Consider the following 16,358-nt stretch of genomic DNA (forward strand, 5'->3'; position numbering starts at 1 on the left):
TGTAGGGAATATGAAGGGAATTCACTATGTAGGGTATATGAAGAGAATTCATTATGTAGGGAATATGAAGAGAATTCACTATGTAGGGAATATGAAGAGAATTCACTATGTAGGGTATATGAAGATAATTCACTATGTAGGGAATATGAAGGGAATTCACTATGTAGGGTATATGAAGGGAATTCACTATGTAGGGAATATGAAGGGAATTCACTATGTAGGGTATATGAAGAGAATTCACTATGTAGGGAATATGAAGAGAATTCACTATGTAGGGAATATGAAGGGAATTCACTATGTAGGGAATATGAAGGGAATTCACTATGTAGGGAATATGAAGGGAATTCACTATGTAGGGAATATGAAGGGAATTCACTATGTAGGGTATATGAAGGGAATTCACTATGTAGGGAATATGAAGGGAATTCACTATGTAGGGTATATGAAGGGAATTCACTATGTAGGGAATATGAAGAGAATTCACTATGTAGGGAATATGAAGAGAATTCACTATGTAGGGAATATGAAGAGAATTCACTATGTAGGGTATATGAAGGGAATTCACTATGTAGGGTATATGAAGAGAATTCACTATGTAGGGTATATGAAGAGAATTCACTATGTAGGGTATATGAAGGGAATTCACTATGTAGGGTATATGAAGAGAATTCACTATGTAGGGTATATGAAGAGAATTCACTATGTAGGGAATATGAAGAGAATTCACTATGTAGGGTATATGAAGAGAATTCACTATGTAGGGTATATGAAGAGAATTCACTATGTAGGGTATATGAAGAGAATTCACTATGTAGGGAATGTGAAGAGAATTCACTATGTAGGGAATATGAAGAGAATTCACTATGTAGGGTATATGAAGAGAATTCACTATGTAGGGTATATGAAGAGAATTCACTATGTAGGGTATATGAAGGGAATTCACTATGTAGGGTATAGGGTGCCATTTCAGATGCTGACTAAGATTGTTTAGAACATACTTCTAGGGAAAGTTGAAAGGGCAGTGTTGTCGTCTTGGCTACTGTGAAAACAGTCCAACATCTCAATCAAATCAATCTCATTTATTTATAGAGCCCTTCTTACATCAGCTGATGTCACAAAGTGCTGTACAGAAACCCAGACTAAAACCCCAAACAGCAAGCAATGCAGGTGTAGAAGCACGGTGGCTAGGAAAAACTCCCTAGAAAGGCTGGAACCTAGGAAGAAACCTAGAGAGGAACCAGACTATGAGGGGTGGCCAGTCCTCTTCTGGCTGTGCCGGGTGGAGATTATAACAGAACATTGCCAAGATGTTCAAATGTTCATCGATGACCAGCTGGTCAAATAATACTGGATAAGACAGGAGAAATACTCCAGATATAACAGACTGACCATAGCCCCCCGACACATAAACTACTGCAGCATAAATACTGGAGTCTGAGAGAGGAGGGATCGGGAGACATCTCACCTTGTTTGGAAAGCAACAGCTGTTGATCAAGTGTGTGTGTGTGTGTGCGTGCGTGTGTGTGTGTGTGTGTGTGTGTGTGTGTGTGTGTGTGTGTGTGTGTGTGTGTGTGTGTGTGTGTGTGTGTGTGTGTGTGTGTGTGTGTGTTCGTGCGTGTGTTCGTGTGTGTGTGCCTGCCTTTCTAACATCGTAAACACTCTCTGATGACAGTTCTCACAGGTTTTTAAGTATACTCCCTGCGTTGTAACAGTTTATGATACTTCCATTTAAACATTTATCAAGCTATTGTTTTGTTTACTTAGCTGACGTCATCCAGGTAGTTTCACACAGGAAGAGAACGACATGATATAATCTACCCCAGGTGTTGTATTTGAACAAGGTCATGTTATTGTTGTAAGGGATTTTCAGGTGTAAAGTAAAGGCTTTGCCTCGCTTAACTTGGGAACTAAAATGAACTGGACCCTGCTTGACTTAGGAACTAAAAAGAGGGGAAAATGAGAGACGTCATTGGTCCATCAACAGGTGTGATTATGGTCGGTTCAAAGAGGCACCAATAGTGGTGCTTAAGTCCTTTCTATGGAAGAACTTGCTCTATGATTTCCTTCTGCCGTACATGTTGGGAGTTGCAGTCCATCTTGACAGTTACGTTGGTCCGTCAGCATGTCGTTATGAAGTGGGTCAGAGGGGAAAATATATTATCTGTTCAGTTGTATGGAGCCTCTTCTGTGAGTGTGGTATGCTGGGAGTTGCAGTCCATCTTTGCACTTGCAGTCTTTCACAGGGCATGATGGTTGTCATCCTTGTCTTCAGTCCTCAAAGCCTAGTGTTGTTTTCCTCTGCTGTTGCTAGTATATCCTTTAAGTTGAAGTACTCAACTCTCACCCCATCTTTATGTCCCCCATCATTCTCAAATCCCCTCCACCAGCCCCCCAGAGCAGAGCTGGAGCTCATCCGTCAGCAACACACAGACACACATAAATACACACACACACGCTCCCCAGTGAACTCTCCGTGCCCTTGGTTTAGGCCCTGGGCTTAGTAAGCGTAATGAGAGGAGTGTGTCAGTGAACCGGGTCGAAGAGTTCTGGCGCAGGGTACTGATTAGGCACTGTGTTTGCGTGTGTGTGTGTGTGTGTGTGTGTGTGTGTGTGTGTGTGTGTGTGTGTGTGTGTGTATGTGTATGTGTGTGTGTGTGTGTGTCTGTGTCTGTGTCTGTGTCTGTGTCTGTGTCTATGTGTGTGTGTGTGTGTGTGTGTGTGTGTGTGTGTGTGTGTGTGTGTGTGTGTGTGTGTGTGTGTGTGTGTGTGTTTATACCGGGTGTTCCTGTGGCAAACCCAGGTCCCCAGTGATGAAGTGAGACAGACCACACCCCTCCACAACACAAACACACACAGACACACAGATCCAGTTCACTTCCTTTACAACACACTCCCATCGTCTATCATCTGACGGGCGTGGTATCTCTCTGTTTTAAACATGTCGAGTGTGTGGGGGAGTGGGGGAGTGTGAGAGGCTGTGAGCCTGTATTTTTACAGTGGTGGAACAAGTACCCCGTTGTCATACTTGAGTTAAAGTAAAGATACGTTCATAGAAAATGACTCCAGTGAAAGTCGACCTGTAAAATACTACTTGAGTAAAAGTCTAAAAGTATTTGGTTTACTTAAGTATCAAACGTAAATGTAATTGATAAAATGTACTTAAGTATCAAAAGTAAAAGTATAAATCAGTTCAAATTCCTTATGTTAAGCAAATCAGACTAGCATGTTCTTGTTGTTTAAAAACAAAATATGCATAGCCAGGGGCACATTCCAACACATTCCAACAGAAATCATTTATAAACAAAGCATTTGTGTTGAGTGAGTCCACCAGATCAGAGGCAGTAGGGATGACCAGGGATGTTCTCTTGATAAGTGTGTGAATTGGGCCATTTTCCCATCCTGCTAAGCATTACTTTTAGATGTCAGGGAAAATGTATGGAGTAAAAAGTACAATCATTTCTTCAGGAAAGTAGTGAAGTAAAAGTAAAAGTTGTCAAAAACAAAAATAGTAAAGTACAGATACCCCAAAAAAAGACTTAAGTAGTACTTTACACCACTGTATGTGTGTGGTTGTATGTGTGTGGTTGTATGTGTGTGGTTGTATGTGTGTGGTTGTGTGTGTGTGGTTGTATGTGTGTGGTTGTATGTGTGTGGTTGTATGTGTGTGGTTGTGTGTGTGTGGTTGTATGTGTGTGGTTGTATGTGTGTGGTTGTATGTGTGTGGTTGTGTGAGTCATTGCAAGCATTTGTTTGTTCAAGTTCCTCATTTTTTAAACTCCAGAATCAGTAAAGATGGTGAAACAAGGACATTGATAGAGAGAGGGAGATGGAAAAAGTTATATAGAAGGAAAGACACAGAGAGGGAGATAAAGACAGAGAAGGGGAGAGAGAGAGGTCTGACTTCCCAGTAAGAATGTGAGGAAAACAGAGAGAGCGAGAGAACGACAGGCAGAGAGAGGGAGATAAAGACAGAGAAGGGAGAGAGAGAGGTCTGACTTCCCATTAAGAATGTGAGGGAAACAGAGAGAACGAGAGAACGACAGGCAGAGAGAGGGAGATAAAGACAGAGAAGGGGAGAGAGAGAGGTCTGACTTCCCAGTAAGAATGTGAGGAAAACAGAGAGAGAACAAGAGAACGACAGGCAGAGAGAGGGAGATAAAGACAGAGAAGGGGAGAGAGAGAGGTCTGACTTCCCAGTAAGAATGTGAGGAAAACAGAGAGAGAACAAGAGAACGACAGGCAGAGAGAGGGAGATAAAGACAGAGAAGGGGAGAGAGAGAGGTCTGACTTCCCAGTAAGAATGTGACGGAAACAGAGAGAACGAGAGAACGTATACATATGAAATGGGTGATGCAATGTGTAAACACAATTTAAAAGTGACTAAGATACTGTAGAATAGTGTGGAGTGCAGATTATACATATGAGATGAGTAATGCTAGATACGGAACAATATTAAAGTGGCTAGTGATCCATTTCTAAAAGTGGCCAGTGATTCCTTATCTATGTCTATAGGCAGCAGCCTCTCTGTGTTAGTGATGGCTGTTTAGCAGCCTGATTGCCTTGAGATAGAAGTTGTTTTTCAGTCTCTCGGTCCCAGCTTTGATGCACCTGCACTGACCTTGCCTTCTGGATGATAGCGGGGTGAACAGGCAGTGGCTCGGGTGGTTAATGTCCTTGATGATCTTTTTGGCCTTCCTATGGCATTGGGTGCTGTAGGTGTCCAGGAGGACAGGAAGTTTGCCCCCGGTAATGCGTTGGGCAGACCGCACCACCCTCTGGAGAGCATTGCGGTTGTGAGGGGTGTAGTTGCCATACCAGGCGGTGATACAGCCTCATCATCGTTGTTGGTTGTATGAATTAGTCCTACTATTGATTATATTAATTAGGATGTTATATGATTATAAATTTAGTCCTGCTGTTGAAGATATTAATTAGGATGTTATACGTATTACATTAATTAGTCCTGCTATTGATTATATTAATTAGGATGTTATATGATTATATGAATTAGTCCTGCTATTGATTATATTAATTAGGATGATATACGTATTACATTAATTAGTCCTGCTATTGATTATATTAATTAGGATGTTATATGATTATATGAATTAGTCCTGCTGTTGATTATATTAATTAGGATGTTATATGATTATATGAATTAGTCCTGCTATTGAAGATATTAATTAGGATGTTATACGTATTACATTAATTAGTCCTGCTATTGATTATATTAATTAGGATGTTATACGTATTACATTAATTAGTCCTGCTATTGATTATATTAATTAGGATGTTATACGTATTACATTAATTAGTCCTGCTATTGATTATATTAATTAGGATGTTATACGTATTACATTAATTAGTCCTGCTATTGATTATATTAATTAGGATGTTATATGTATTATATGAATTAGTCCTGCTATTGATTATATTAATTAGGATGTTATATGATTATATGAATTAGTCCTGCTATTGAAGATATTAATTAGGATGATATATGTATTACATTAATTAGTCCTGCTATTGAAGATATTAATTAGGATGTTATATGCATGTCACGCCCTGACCTTAGTTATCTTTGTTTTCTTTATTATTATGGTTAGGTCAGGGTGTGACGAGGGTGGTTTGTTAGTTTTTGTATTGTCTAGGGGGTTTTGTAGGTCTAGGTGTTCATATGTCTATGTTTGCCTGAATTGGTTCTCAATCAGAGGCAGCTGTTTATTGTTGTCTCTGATTGGGGACCATATTTAGGTAGCCATATTCCTTGGGTATTTTGTGGGTTCTAATTCTATGTTTAGTTACCTGTCTGCACTACTCATATTTGCTTCATGTTTTTTCAGTGTTCTTTATTTAATAAAGAAGTATGTACACTCACAACGCTGCGGCTTGGTCTCCTCCGTACAACGACTGTGACAATGTATTATATGAATTAGTCCTGCTATAGATTATATTAATTAGGATGTTATATGATTATATGAATTAGTCCTGCTATTGATTATATTAATTAGGATGTTATATGTATTATATGAATTAGTCCTGCTATTGAAGATATTAATTAGGATGTTATATGTATTATATGAATTAGTCCTGCTATTGATTATATTAATTAGGATGTTATATGAGTATATGAATTAGTCCTGCTATTGATTATATTAATTAGGATGTTATATGAGTATATGAATTAGTCCTGCTATTGAAGATATTAATTAGGATGTTATATGAATTATATGAATTAGTCCTGCTATTGAATATATTAATTAGGATGTTATATGATTATATGAATTTGTCCTGCTATTGATTATATTAATTAGGATGTTATATGTATTATATGAATTAGTCCTGCTATTGATTATATTAATTAGGATGTTATATGTATTATATGAATTAGTCCTGCTATTGAAGATATTAATTAGGATGTTATATGTATTATATGAATTAGTCCTGCTATTGATTATATTAATTAGGATGTTATATGTATTATATGAATTAGTCCTGCTATTGATTATATTAATTAGGATGTTATATGTATTATATGAATTAGTCCTGCTGTTGAAGATATTAATTAGGATGTTATATGTATTATATGAATTAGTCCTGCTATTGATTATATTAATTAGGATGTTATACGTATTACATTAATTAGTCCTGCTATTGATTATATTAATTAGGATGTTATATGATTATATGAATTAGTCCTGCTATTGAAGATATTAATTAGGATGTTATATGTATTATATGAATTAGTCCTGCAATTGATTATATTAATTAGGATGTTATATGTATTATATGAATTAGTCCTGCTATTGATTATATTAATTAGGATGTTATATGTATTATATGAATTAGTCCTGCTATAGATTATATTAATTAGGATGTTATATGATTATATGAATTAGTCCTGCTATTGATTATATTAATTAGGATGATATACGTATTACATTAATTAGTCCTGCTATTGATTATATTAATTAGGATGTTATATGATTATATGAATTAGTCCTGCTGTTGAAGAAATTAATTAGGATGTTATATGTATTATATGAATTAGTCCTGCTATTGATTATATTAATTAGGATGTTATATGATTATATGAATTAGTCCTGCTATTGATTCTATTAATTAGGATGTTATATGATTATATGAATTAGTCCTGCTATTGATTATATTAATTAGGATGTTATATGATTATATGAATTAGTCCTGCTATTGATTATATTAATTAGGATGTTATATGATTATATGAATTTGTCCTGCTATTGATTATATTAATTAGGATGTTATATGAATTAGTCCTGCTATTGAAGATATTAATTAGGATGTTATATGATTATATGAATTAGTCCTGCTGTTGAAGATATTAATGATGATGCTATATGATTGTTTTGAGTGGAGTCACAGTATGCTGACTAGAACTGCGACACCCTATTCCCTACATAGTGCACTACTGCTACCTATGGGCTCTGGTCAAAAGTAGTGCACTATATAGAGAATAGGGTGCCTTTTGGGATGCTGACTGGCTGTTTACATCCTCCTTGTTAATCCATGGTCTCCCCATCACTGAGGAGCTGAAAAGCCCTCCATGACTTTTAATGGCCTGGTACGTTGTTGAGGTCATGTCAGTGGTTAGTACAACATCAGACAACCCTCCTCCTTTCTTTATTATGTTCAGTTGTTCTTTCTCTCTCTTTCTCATTCCCCCTCATTCTATTCCCGTTCTCTCTTTCTCTCTCTCTCTCATTCCCCCTCATTCTATTCCCGTTCTCTCTTTCTCTCTCTCTCTCATTCCCCCTCATTCTATTCCCGTTCTCTCTTTCTCTCTCTCTCTCATTCCCCCTCATTCTATTCCCGTTCTCTCTTTCTCTCTCTCTCATTCCCCCTCATTCTATTCCCGTTCTCTCTTTCTCTCTCTCTCATTCCCCCTCATTCTATTCCCGTTCTCTCTTTCTCTCTCTCTCATTCCCCCTCATTCTATTCCCGTTCTCTCTTTCTCTCTTTCTCATTCCCCCACATTCTATTCCCGTTCTCTCTTTCTCTCTTTCGTTTATTCTTTTAACTTCTTTCATTTATTTCTCTCTCCCACTCTACCTCTCTCGCTCCCTCCCTCCTTTCCCTCCATCTCTCTCTCTCTCTACAGAAGGGTGGTGGTCTGTTTCATGCGGTCCTGGTGAAATCAAATTCGGAGAAGCGGAAATATTCCAATTACAGAGGACTTGTTAAAAGCTGTAAATGACAAAAGGCATTACTCACTGTTTGAAGGGCAGATAGGCAGGAAGACACACACACACACACACACACACACACACACACACACACACACACACACACACACACACACACACACACACACACACACACACACACACCCAAACACCCAACCCTCATCCCACCTACTCCAACCCTCTCCCACACTCTTCATCACATCTGGAATCCGCCTCCTCCTTTATGTGGTTCTAGAAGTCTCTTTTTGTGGTTCCACACTCTAGAACTCTCACGCTCCTCTCTGATTGTTGTGAGGCTGTCCGCAACCAAGGCTGCGTCTGAAATGGTACCATATTCCCTTTATAGTGCTCTACTCCTGATAGGGCTCAGGGTCAAACCTAGTGCAATACACAGGGAATAGGGTGCCATTTGGGATGCACTCCAAAAACCGACGACTCATTGGATGCGTATGGTGCTCTACTCCTCTCCCTGTTCAGTCATTTCAGGACACTGTGTGAAAGCCAGTTCGATCATGTTGAATTATTGCTTGGATGAAGGCCCTGTGTTAAACTAGTGTCCTGTCCATGGTTGTACTCACACTACAGAAACAGGAGATCGGCTCTTGCCTTATGGGCCGTTTTGGTCAAGGCTACTTATTTTATTGCTGTGATTTGTTTTCATGTTTTCTATATCGAGGCCATCAATAAATCAATTCAAAAAACATATCTGCATCCTAAATGCCACACTATTCCCTAAATTGGGCTCTACTTTTGACCAGAGCCCTAGGAAATAGGGTACTTTCATGTACCCATACATGATGTGCTGAACATGACTCCTTCCAGAATGTTGCAAGATGCTCAGCGTAATTGGCTCTTGATGATTCTTACACCTGGACCATTGAATGATGTCCTCATATCGTGTATCCTTGGGAAGTATGTAGTTGCATCAGGGATAACATATCTGGGCTAACATATTCGGTGCTAACATTTTGGGGCTAACATATCGGAGCTAACATATCGGGGCTAACGTATAATTTTACATTGACATTTTAGTAATTTATCAGATGCTCTTATACAGAACAGCTTACACGAGCAATTCGGGTTAAGTGCCTTGCTCATGGGCACATTGACAGATTTTTCACCTAGTCGGCTCTGGGATACGAACCAGCAACCTTTCGGTTATTGGTCCTACCCTAGGCTAACATATCAGGGCTAACATTTGGTAGTGGCACCGGAAATGCTTTGTTCAAGCCCATCTCAACTTAAATGGGGATAGAGACAGAGCGGAAATAACAAACACTATGCTCACTCCAAAGGTTTAAATGGGGATAGAGACAGAGCGGAAATAACAAACACTATGCTCACTCCAAAGGTTTAAATGGGGATAGAGACAGAGCGGAAATAACAAACAATATGCTCACTCCAAAGGTTTAAATGGGGATAGAGACAGAGCGGAAATAACAAACACTATGCTCACTCCAAAGGTTTAAATGATTAAAACTTGACCTGTTTTAGGGTCAAGAATTTCCTCAGGCTTTGGAGAGAGAAAAATGGAAGTATCTTGTGACTTCTACAGGTGGCCCTATTGGGTGGTAAGAAGAGGTGAGACACCAAGAGGCCTGAGAAGGGACAAGAAGGCTATTTTTGGATCAAGCTGAGTCAAAGTTGCTATGGGATGCGGATTCAGTTGGGTGGCCATGGGGTTACTACCCGCCTACTCTTCCCTGAAATGCTAACGTGTTGGTTATTACATTCAACTATTTTAAATACAGCCACCACAAGCCCATGAGACAAAGCCAAACTCCCACGAAAATACTCACCCTACGGAAATTCCTTCTCAATAACATCAATAATACACACGTCTCTGATTGCTATCGTGATTTCGTGCGTTCGTGTGTAAGTGCATTCAATATGTGTGTTGGCGGAATGGGCGCCAGAGTGTATACATTGAGCTGATTGAAGGAAAGAGGTGGACAGGATGTAAGGCAGATAGATGGTGACTCAGCAGTTTATGGGTAGGTTCTGGGTTCTACCCTGAGTTCTCTGCCAGCTGCTGAAAGCCAACACTGGTGAGAAAGAAACACACTGTTCACATGGCCCCACTATCAGCCCACACACAGCCATAGACACACACACACACACACACACACACACACACACACACACACACACACACACACACACACACACACACACACACACACACACACACACACACACACACACACACACACACACACACACACACACACACACACACACACACACACAGCCATAGACACACACACACACACACAGGCGCAGACATACTGTACACACACACAGAAGGCGCAGACATACACACACAGACGGAGACACACACAGATTCAGAGTTCAGAGACACAAACATGTCTGTCTTAAAATGAGGTATTTCTAGCATATTCACAAGAAAACTCCCCTGTTTCTCTCTCTCTCTCTCCCCCACTCCTCTTCCAACAGTAACAAGCCCTGACCTTGACGTACTCTTTCCTCCCTTCCTTTCTCTACTGCTCTATTTGTTCCACTTTTCTGTACTTTCCCGTCTCTCCAAACCACTCATATCCTCCTCGTTCTGCAGTTGTCTCCAGTCATCTTGTTCTCCTTCTCAATCCTCCTGAAACCCTAACTCTAGCCACAACCCTAACCTCAGGAATCTGCTAACACATTCCATCCCTTTTCTCATCCTATTTCTTCCCTTCTCTCCTTTCTTTTCCTCATCTACTCCCCTCCTCTACCTCTCTCCTTCCCTCCCCTGTCTTTTCTTTTCCTCATCTACTCCCCTCCTCTACCTCTCTCCTTCCCTCCTCTACCTCTCTCCTTCCCTCCTCTACCTCTCTCCTTCCCTCATCTACCTCTCTCCTTCCCTCCTCTGTCCTTTCCTTTCCTCATCTACTCCCCTCCTCTACCTCTCTCCGTCCCTCCTCTCTCCTTTCCTTTCTTCATCTACTCCCCTCCTCTACCTCTCTCCTTCCCTCCTCTCTCCTTTCTTTTCTTCATCTACTTCCCTCCTCTACCTCTCTCCTTCCCTCCTCTACCTCTCTCCTTCCCTCCTCTACCTCTCTCCTTCCCTCCCCTGTCTTTTCTTTTCCTCATCTACTCCCCTCCTCTACCTCTCTCCTTCCCTCCTCTACCTCTCTCCTTCCCTCCTCTACCTCTCTCCTTCCCTCATCTACCTCTCTCCTTCCCTCCTCTGTCCTTTCCTTTCCTCATCTACTCCCCTCCTCTACCTCTCTCCTTCCCTCATCTACCTCTCTCCTTCCCTCCTCTGTCCTTTCCTTTCCTCATCTACTCCCCTCCTCCATCTCTCTCCTTCCCTAATTTCTCTTGGCACAGGATTTTTCCAGTTTGAGGATGTAACTTCTCTCAGGACTTTTCATTCCACCCACTCCTCCACTTTATCCACCTCTTCTCTCTCCTCTTCAACTTTTCCCTCTTCAATCATTCATTTTCAAAGGTTAGGACTTAAACTATAGTGCATGTAACAAAGTTTGGCCACGTCTAGGAAGTGCTGGAGAAGCATTACCTTTCCAGTTAGTGTATTCAACCTGTAATTCACCAGCATCATGCTCAGCTGGCACAAGAACAGAAACTGAAAATTAATCATTTTCATTGGACAAAATCAGGCATGTCAGATTCAAAAAGTTTCATCACATTTAAAAGCTACTGAACAGGACCCAGGTGGGTCGGAACAGGGCCCAGGTGGGTCTGATCAGGGCCCAGGTGGGTCTGAACAGGACCCAGGTGGGTCTGAACAGGGCCCAGGTGGGTCTGAACAGGACCCAGGTGGGTCTGAACAGGGCCCAGGTGGGTCTGAACAGGACCCAGGTGGGTCTGAACAGGACCCAGGTGGGTCTGAACAGGGCCCAGGTGGGTCCCGTTAAGATACAGCAGCATTTCTCCCAGTACTCTGGTAACTACTGAAAGCATCCTGCTGTTTCTGTCCACTGGAGCGAACCACTTAACCTGTCCTGCCTCAGTCAACATTGTACTGTTTCTATTTGTTTTCTCTATGGACTGTACCAAAACAACAGGAAGCCAGGGGTCATCCCAAGGCCATGGTCTATGCCAATAAACAGAGGTTTGTGAATAATCACCACTAATGGTTTGGCCCATTCTACAACTGTATGATTCTACGGATTCTAAGAAGGCTCTCAAGTGTTCTTATTATTCTTTAGAAACGTGATGAAATGACTTTTCAGTACACAATACTTACAGCACTAACTGTCAACATAGCCCCAAGACCATGAAAGTCCTTTGTATTCCCATGAATAATACATGTTACACTATACTATACAAACAATACAGTGTAACAGGAGTACAGTGCAGTCATCTCAGTAACCTCATCCACCAGTCGGCTCTCTCTAGCTACTGAGCCTGGGGGAGAGATCAGGAGTACAGTAAACTAAAGTGTTACTCTTCATTCAAAACGTTCAGATAATGTGAATGTACTGTAATGTGGTTCATAGCCATGTAGTCATGTTATCAGCACAGTGTGAGAGGATTGAGTGGGTGATTACATAAATATAATCTTATCTTCTGGCTCTGGGTCAAATAGAGAGGATGTGTTTCGGGGGTCGTTATACACATGAATAAAGACTGTCAATCTCAAAGGGAACCCTATTATCTTTATAGTGTACTACTTTGTCCTGGGGACTATAGGGTTGTGGTCAACATTGGTCTGCTATATAGGGAATAGGGTGCCCTTTGTGACGCTGCCAGTGTGTTACTGCAAGTGTCAAGGGATTGGTGAGGTAGTGTGTATGTGTGGGATAGGGGTGAGAGGGGAAGAGTGTTGTCATCTTTTCCTCCTTCGTTCCCTCTATCCCTCTCTACGGACGGACACGGATCCCCCCTTTCTCTGGATCTGGCTCAGGGAGGCCGTGGGAAGATTTTCTATAAAAAAAAAAGAGGGGGAAGAGGAAAAAAGAAAACAAATTGTAAACATAACTGAAACAACATACAGTCCTCTGGTGAAGACATCCACCACGGGCTCTATTATTATCAATGGCCAGAGAGGACTGAGCGTGCATATGGACCAGCCTGCTGTTTCACATTCACCACACTTTAACCCTGTTTAGAGGGGGAGAGAGATATTACAACACAGTGCACTGTGGAGAGTACTGCATGGGAAGCACATCCGTTTGTCTCAGAGGAAATATCTGTTGGAGAACTATGAGAGAAGAGAGAGAGAGGGACATACCAGTTAAATAGTGTATTGTATGGAGAGATATAGTCCTGATGTGTAGCTCCCAAGTGTCTTAGGGGGACTATATAATACCCATTGGAGAACTATGGGAAGAGGTGGGAGTGAGAAAGAGAAGGAAAAATGAGAGGAAGAAGAAAGGGATGTGGGGGAGGAGATGTGGGGGAGGAGAGAGGTAGCTGTTTCCAATTATAATGTAAAATGAGGTAGTAGTTGGGGGGGAGAGAGAGGAGGGGAATGGAGGAATGAGACAGATGGTTTGCTTACAGATTTCCCTCCATCCCCACTTCTTTCTCTCTCTCTTTACTCTCGTGCGCTCTTTTTATCTCCCTTTCTCCCTCTCGTTCTTTCTCTCTTTTTCAGCTGGACTCTGTAAAAGAACAAGGGAAGTGAGTGTCAGGAGGATAGGAGAATAGGAACAGGCAGGCATGGAGACCACTGAACCATCAAACAGTGTCCAGCACATATTAGGGAGAGAGGGACTGGCATGGAGACTACTGAGCCATTAAACAGTAGCCAGCACATATTAGGGAGAGAGGGACTGGCATGGAGACCACTGAAGCATCAAACAGTGTCCAGCACATATTAGAGAGAGAGGGACTGGCATGGAGACCACTGAACCATCAAACAGTGTCCAGCACATATTAGAGAGAGAGGGACTGGCATGGAGACTACTGAGCCATTAAACAGTATCCAGCACATATTAGAGAGAGAGGGACACCTGGAGACTACTGAGCCATCATACAGTGTCCAGCACATATTGGAGAGAGAGGGACACCTGGAGACTACTGAGCCATCATACAGTGTCCAGCACATATTAGGGAGAGAGGGACACTTGGAGACTACTGAGCCATCATACAGTGTCCAGCACATATTGGAGAGAGAGGGACACCTGGAGACTACTGAGCCATCATACAGTGTCCAGCACATATTGGAGAGAGAGGGACACCTGGAGACTACTGAGCCATCATACAGTGTCCAGCACATATTAGGGAGAGAGGGACACTTGGAGACTACTTAGCCATCATACAGTGTCCAGCACATATTGGAGAGAGAGGGACACCTGGAGACTACTGAACCATCATACAGTGTCCAGCACATATTGGAGAGAGAGGGACACCTGGAGACTACTGAGCCATCATACAGTGTCCAGCACATATTGGAGAGAGAGGGACACCTGGAGGCTACTGAGCCATCATACAGTGTCCAGCACATATTGGAGAGAGAGGGACACCTGGAGACTACTGAGCCATCATACAGTGTCCAGCACATATTGGAGAGAGAGGGACACCTGGAGACTACTGAGCCATCATACAGTGTCCAGCACATATTGGAGAGAGAGGGACACCTGGAGACTACTGAGCCATCATACAGTGTCCAGCACATATTGGAGAGAGAGGGACACCTGGAGACTACTGAGCCATCATACAGTGTCCAGCACATATTGGAGAGAGAGGGACACCTGGAGACTACTGAGCCATCATACAGTGTCCAGCACATATTGGAGAGAGAGGGACACCTTGAGACTACTGAACCATCATGCAGTATCCAGCACAGAAAAAGGAAAGAGGAACACATGGGATTGTTCTCTGAGTAATAATTATATTTGGACTTTTCAGAGAATAGTTGTGTACGTTGGAGGGGTCAACTTTTGGGAGGGGGCACAAAGGGAGAGATTGATAGAGAGAGGTATCAAGAGAAAGCGAGTGAAATCTGGCCCTGCAGGCCCCTGTGTAAACACCAGGCTGGTGTGTGAGCATGTGCGGGGGCGCGCGGAGGGGTGGGGGTGTGTGTGTGGGGGGGGGGGGGGGGGGGGGGGGGGTGGAGGGTAGAGGAAGGTTATAAAGTTGTACACCCTTCACATAGGCCTCTCTCTCTCTGTCTGTATTTCTCTCTTTCTGTCACGCATGCACACACACGCACGCACGCACACACACACACACACACACACACACACACACACACACACGCGCACACACACACACACACACACACACACACACACACACACTGGATGGCTCAATACTTCACTCAGTTGGCCACACAGACACATGCCGGGTCCAGAATTTAAACCATCCCCTTACACACACAAACACACACATCACAAATACAAAGCTCTGCACCTAAATACACATACAGCCAGCCAAGTGTAACAGAGACAGCCTGCCACAACCCACCTTTACACACACACACACTCACCACACACATGCACACATACATTTCCAGAATGATCCAGCTTTGTTGCATTGCTCGGCAAAAATACTCTGTAAGTCTATTATTTTGTGTGCATTTTGCATATTTCCCATCACCTAATGAACAACCACAATACCAGTCTGGTGTTAAGCTTTCTGTGTTGTATTGACGTCTCCTGAAAATGACATCTGCTGCTTTAGAATGAACAGTCATACCTCAGTTAATGTTTTCATATCAGCAAAAAATAATCTATTTTCTGTACTTTCAGAGTGGGAGCTGATCAAGGGGTCGAAAATGTAGATATTGCCAGATGTATGTTCACTGTCCGAGGAACAGGCCGTGGAAGCTTAATTGCTGGGTAAAGTGTCCATAACCAGAGGTAATTAAACTGTTCTGTGTTCTTTTTCTCTCTTCCTCTCTGCCTGTCTTGTTGTACATGGAACCTGTTTCACATCCATTCATTAAAAAACCATTAAGATGTCAGCTGCTCATTTGAAGATTTACACCACATAAACACTCAGCAGTTTTCACTGGACTATCAAGCCCCTGTTGCTGCCAAATGTATTGTCACTAATACAGATGTGTTTCTTTTGACCAGATTCCATATGTGGAGGACCTATCAGGAGAATCATCTGGAATCTGGAAACACTGACAATGGGGTCACTGTTCCTGACATCCCATATGCCCCCTGTCTACTGAGAATCTTGCTGTGCTGCAACGTCAAGTGAACCCAACCCCTGGAC

At 42.0% G+C, this 16,358-nt stretch overlaps 1 protein-coding gene across 1 annotated transcript in view; it reads left to right on the top strand.

The window, feature by feature from the left end:
- The window catches only part of LOC110485562 (dnaJ homolog subfamily A member 3, mitochondrial), a 56,685-nt gene extending 48,161 nt beyond the window's left edge, over positions 1-8,524 (top strand). Inside the window, exon 12 of the mRNA XM_036942337.1 lies at positions 8,138-8,524. The gene's annotated coding sequence lies outside the window, so the exon portion shown is untranslated. The remainder of the gene's footprint in view (positions 1-8,137) is intronic.
- Positions 8,525-16,358: the final 7,834 nt, after the last annotated feature.

The sequence above is a fragment of the Oncorhynchus mykiss genome, chromosome 13 (assembly GCF_013265735.2).
Source record: "Oncorhynchus mykiss isolate Arlee chromosome 13, USDA_OmykA_1.1, whole genome shotgun sequence".
Taxonomy (NCBI): domain Eukaryota; kingdom Metazoa; phylum Chordata; class Actinopteri; order Salmoniformes; family Salmonidae; genus Oncorhynchus; species Oncorhynchus mykiss.